The sequence below is a fragment of the Octopus bimaculoides genome, chromosome 7, assembly GCF_046866305.1.
Source record: "Octopus bimaculoides isolate indiv1 chromosome 7, ASM4686630v1, whole genome shotgun sequence".
In the NCBI taxonomy this organism is placed as follows: domain Eukaryota; kingdom Metazoa; phylum Mollusca; class Cephalopoda; order Octopoda; family Octopodidae; genus Octopus; species Octopus bimaculoides.
In genome coordinates this window covers 18,832,110-18,838,318 of record NC_142934.1, presented here as the reverse complement: position 1 = coordinate 18,838,318, position 6,209 = coordinate 18,832,110, and positions in this window count along the sequence as shown.

The window sequence follows — 6,209 nt, the reverse complement described above, 5'->3', positions numbered from 1 at the left end:
TCCTGCGTCGCTAAATTTGTTGCATGTCTATTTCATTGATATTTTGTATCGGATGTCGCTGAAGATGCTTTTGATATATTTCATGATGTTCTGTCTTGTCATTGAACAGCTTCGATATTTTTCTTCCATACATCATTTTGGGGGGTTCAAAAGGAGAATTGGAAGGATCGGAGGATGGGGGCTTGGCCTGTCATTCCGAAATTCTTTTCATGAAATAGTTTATATGTATATATATTGTTTTTTGTTCTGCTGGCAAAATCAGTTGTCGGACTGTATCTGTTTGCCTTTTGGATAATTTTACTTGTTCTGAGTCGTGTTTTCCTTCAATTTTTCTTTGAAGTTTGGCTTCAAGGGTTTTAGTTGAACGAATCGACCTAGTACTTATGTTTAAAAACTTGGTACTTACTCTATCAGTCTCGGATGCCAAACTACTAAGTTACGAGGATGCAAACAAACCAACATCGGTTCTCAGGCTGTACTGGAGGATAACGGCAAAGACAAACACACACACCGATATATGTGTGTGTGTGTGTGTGTGTGTGTGTGTGTGTGTGTGTGTGTGTGTGTGTGTGTAGAGTGTTAGGTGTGATGTACAGAATTAACTTACCCGAAGTTAAATGTTTGAAAGAGAAAAAAGAAAAGCAAGGAATACGTTTTGTATGTATATATATGTATATGTGTGTGGGTATGATATGATATATATAGTTATTTTTACTAATTGATTTTACTAATTTGATTTTTCAAATTTACAAATATTATACTAATATACTCTCATGCAGAACTACACCTTACCAAAAATAAATAAATAAATAAATGAATGTATGACAGGAATATATTCTAAATATGACTCTAAGAATATAAAAGAAAGAACTAAAAAACAAAGAAAAAACATTTTTTGTTTTATTTATAATATACATATATATATATATATATATATATATATATATATATATATATATATATATATATATATATATATATATATATATATATATATATATATACAACAAATAATAAATGAGTATATGCATATATACGTACAGGTATGTGCATACCTACGTCTACCTGTATATATAGGTGCATATCTGGGTACAGGACATTGCAAACAAAACGTAGACAAGAACATAATAATAACCAGAGTACAGAAAACACACAAGCCACATAAAGAACATTTTCCTTCATCAGCTACCCCCGTTTTAACACCGGCGTTGAGAGAGAGAGAGAGAGACAGAGAGAGAGAGAGAGAGAGAGAGAGAGAGAGAGAGAGAGAGAGGGAGAGAAAGAGAGAGAAAGAGAGTGAGAGCAAGAGAGAAAGAGAGAGAGAGAGAGAGAGAGAGAGAGAGAGAAGGGAGTGCTGGAAGCAGGTTGGTGTATAAACAGTAAAAAGAATTATGAAAACGGGGGTGTTGGTGAAAGGTATGATCGTGTTAGTGAGTGACTGAAAGTAAACGAATGGCAATTGGAGAGAGTGAAGTAGAAAAGTTTTGAAGATATAAAGCCAGATTGAGAGATGAATTAAGAGACGAGATGAGATTGTTTGAAAAGTGGGAGGGCCAATTGTAGTTTAGACACAGGTTAACCATGATCAAACCGGTCTGTAATTAAATACTTAATAGCAACTGGATTTCCAAATATGTTTTTCCTGATAGAGTGTATATATAACCGCATTACAGATGCTTCCTTCTTAATTACAGAAATGTGTTAAGGCGGCGAGCTGGCAGAATCGTTAGCACGTCGGGCAAAATACTTAGCGGCATTTCGTCGTCTTCATGTTCTGAGCTCAAATTTCGCTAAGAGTCGACTTTGCCTTTCATCCTTTCGGGGTCGATAAAACAAATACAAGTCGAACACTAGGGTTTATTCTTTTATTTGTTTCAGTCATTTGACTGTGGCCATGCTGAAGCACCGCCTTTAGTCGAACAAATCGACCTCAGAACTTATTCTTTGTAAGTCTAGTACTTATTCTATCGGTCTCTTTACGAACCGCTAAGTTACGGGACACAAACACACCAGCATCGGTTGTCAAGCGATGGTGGGGGGACAAACACAGACACACACACACACACACACACACACACACACACATATATATATATATATATATATATACATGACGGGCTTCTTTCAGTTTCCGTCTACCACAAGGCTTTGGTCCACTCACAAGGCTTTGGTCGGCCCGAGGCTATAGTAAAAGACACTTGCCCAAGGTGCCACGCAGTAGGACTGAACCCAGAACTATGTGGTTGGTAAGCAAGCTACTTACCACACAGCAAATCGACTTCAACCCTCCCTCGAAATTGCAGAACTTGTGCCAAAACTCGAAACCAATTACAGAAAAGTGTAAGGCGACGAACTGGCAAAATCGTTAACACGCTGGCATTTCTTCCCGTTTTACGTTCTGAGTTCAAATTTCGCTGAAGCCGACTTTGCTTTTCATCGTGAGCGAGATGAGGGTGACTTGACTGCTGTTTCCAACACATTGAGTGAATAAATAAAGACGCATTTACTGACATGATCTTGTTAGTATTGTTGTTTTGATCCGAGTTAAAAGACTCCCTTTTGTCACGAATGATCATGGGATTGATTGCACCTAGAAAGTTCCCCTCCGAGGCGCAAGTTCGGGCAAAGGTTATTTATGGAAGACTAGCAGTCGCCCATGCATACCGGGGTCCCTTCTCCACAACCACCGACGATATTCACGGGAAAAGCAGTGACGTCGCAACTCATTTCCACAGCTGAGTGCACTGGAACAACGTGAAATAAAGTGTCTTGCTTAAGAGCATCAAGAACTCCACACACGACTGTAAGCACGACGCTCTAACCACCGAGCCATGCACCTTCACTTCATCTGAGTTAACTCTGTTGAAGGCTATTCTGGTCAAAGCCATCCTGTCATAACTGTCAAGAATATCTTATCCTTTATTACTGCCTCAAATGTGTCCTTTCTTAAGACGGTGGTCTGCGACATTTGAAAGAGATTTGTCTGTTATTTCTAGCAGATTAAGTGGCCCTGATTCTTTTACCCGAGGCATCATATCTCACCGGTGGAGGCGCAATGGCCCAGTGGTTAGGGCAGCGGACTCGCGGTCATAGGATCGCGGTTTCGATTCCCAGACCGGGCGTTGTGAGTGTTTATTGAGCGAAAACACCTAAAGCTCCACAAGGCTCCGGCAGGGGATGGTGGCGAACCCTGCTGTACTCTTCCACCACAACTTTCTCTCACTCTTACTTCCTGCTTCTGTTGTTGCCTGTAATTCAAAGGGTCAGCCTTGTCACACTGTGTCACGCTGAATATCCCCGAGAACTACGTTAAGGGTACACGTGTCTGTGGAGTGCTCAGCCACTTGCACGTTAATTTCACGAGCAGGCTGTTTCGTTGATCGGATCAACTGGAACCCTCGACGTCGTAACCGACGGAGTGCCAACAAAACAAATATCTCACCGACTCACGTGAAGCTGTTATTGTTATTGTTTCGCCACGACCAAACGGATATACATTCAAAGGATATCCAGCAGTGACCAAAACTCCTTCTTCTTAAACATAGATACTCGGTTGCTATTTCTAACAAATCTTTCAACCATTTGCACGTCTTCCCTTGTTCGGTTCGTAAGTGGCTAATTAAATATCTGTAGCGAAATAAAATTATGTTCCTGCAGGGAGTGTAGTGAAAACTGTGACAAACTAGTAAACAATCCTACTACCGACATCATGTGATTTCCATTATATTTCAAAATGACAGCTTTTCTTTATTGTTTTGTTGTTTTCTTTATTCCCTCCTCCTCTTCCTTCTCCGTTTTCTTTGCTGGATGAATCAGGACGTAGCTAACACGTCATCATGTCACTTACATGGCTTATATGACATAACAATGAATCTGACCTAGTTCTATTGTTTTGCTGGCTTACGTCATAAGGGAGCAGTCATGGTGGCGGGGGGTTATGGGCGTCGTTAAGATGTTCGTTTCGTAAGCATGCGGCTCCGCGTTCTATTCCACTACGCGACATTTTGTGGGGTGGAGTGTCTTGTAATTTTTACACTAATAGTTTCGGGCGTAGAGGTGCGTGTGGTTGTGTGTTGTTGTATGTGTGGGTTTTCGTGTGTGTGTATGCGCGTGCGTGGATGGGATGTGTATGGTTGTGCGTTAGACTTGTTTATAATCACATGTAGTTATCTTTATGGATTTCTGCGTCTCCTGCTAATACTACTCTGTGTATGCCTACTTGTGAAGGCACGTGGCTTAGTGCTTAGAGTATTCTGCTCACTGTCGTGAGTTCGATTCCCGGCGACGCGTGGTGTTCTTGAGCAAGACACTTTATTTCACGTTACTCCAGTCCGCTCAGTTGGCAAAAATGAGTTTAACCTGTAACTCAAAGGGCCAGCCTTGTCACATTCTGTGTCAACTCTGAATCTCCCTGAGAACTACGTTAAGGGTATGCGTGTTTGTGGAATACTCAACCACTTGCACGTTAATTTCACGAGCAGGCTGTTCCTTTGATCGGATCAACTGGAAAATTCGTCGTCGTAACCGACGGAGTGCCAGTTAATATACCTACCCGTACCCACACATACCTTCCTACCCACACGGATCTACATACACCAACATTGTTTGTGTAGCGTGGGTAGTGACAGTGGTGGTGTGGTTCTATTATTTAATATGTAGATTTACTTTTGGAGGGTACAGAATTTCACTTCAAACAAGGTGAAATATTTAAGATAAAGTCAAATTTCATCTGTGCCTCTAAAAACATAATCTGTTATTAACTGCTTAGGTTACAGAAACGACTATATAGGTCAAACATGAATGTCTCTCAGAAGAACAACGCTTTACAAAGAACAAATCCGCTTCGCACAATATAGACAGATACAGGTCAGTGGGCACATAGATAGATGTGCTAGGTACGTTAAACCAAACTTCCTAATTTTCCCTTTTTATCAACGTTCCCAGAACACCTCAGTGCAGCAAAGACTAAATAAAGAGGCAACTTTCATTAATAAATATCAACCACAGCTTAAACATGAACACACAGCTTAATACAGGATACTACTAACCTTACTAATACCAATAATCCCACTAATCCTCATACATCCCATATACCATTCATACTCTATTAATCATATTAATCTAATTGCACCACTTTCAGAACTGTTTACCTCCATTGCATGCGATCTTTTCACTCAGGTACTATTAGACCCAACACCGTTTGGAAATCGGTGTTGATCCAAAGTCAGTGAACAGCGATGACGAAACCGGTATGACTTTCTATATTGACTTATGATAATGATTTTTATACTTCTTAATTCCACCTCAAATCATTTATTTATATGTATATCTTTGTTTTTATATTTAAAAAAGCCATCAGTTTTATACCTGGTATGCATTTTCTTTGTTGCTTTTTACTTTTCCCCTATTTATACCACGTGTAGTCTTTTTTCTTTGAAACCTGTTTCTATTTTATATATATATATATATATATATATATATATATATATATAAACTAGTACAACGATTGTTTCGATCACGGGTCATTATCAAGTGCCAGTTTTGCATATAAAAAAGTACAAATTTCCACACTTATATCATGTGTTGAGTACTAAAAATATGAAAGTAGTCCACATCGTACCAAGAACCTGCAACGGAAATACAATGCACGCACGCACGCAGGCGTGCGCGCGCACACACACACGCACTCATATCCTCACACAGATACGCATACTCACACTCACACACGGACACACACACACACGCATATGCTTTTATGTGAAGATGACGAAGGAGTAACATATTGGCCAGAAAACCATCGGTGAGCAGTTATCATCGTCCGAATCATACAGACACTTCCTTGTCACTCTCGCCACCAGAAATGCTATACGTCAGTGATTGACCTGTTGGAAATCTATAAGCAACCACACTATTGATCGCAATAATACATGATATATAATAATCAGTTCGACCTATGGTGTTTCAATATCTCATTAGTTATCAATAAACTGGCGTCCATTCTGTCTGCCGCAGTTAATAGATAACATAGGATAGGCAGGTAGAGGCCACCATTGTAAACTACATTAATACTAGACAGCTAACTAGTGTTTCGAGTTTGAAAAAGGCGCCATGAATTAAATTCACTCTGCTATCACCCCGAGCCAACCAATGCCCTCTGAGTGAATTTGGTAGACGGAAACTGTATGGAAGCTCATTGAGTATATTTACAC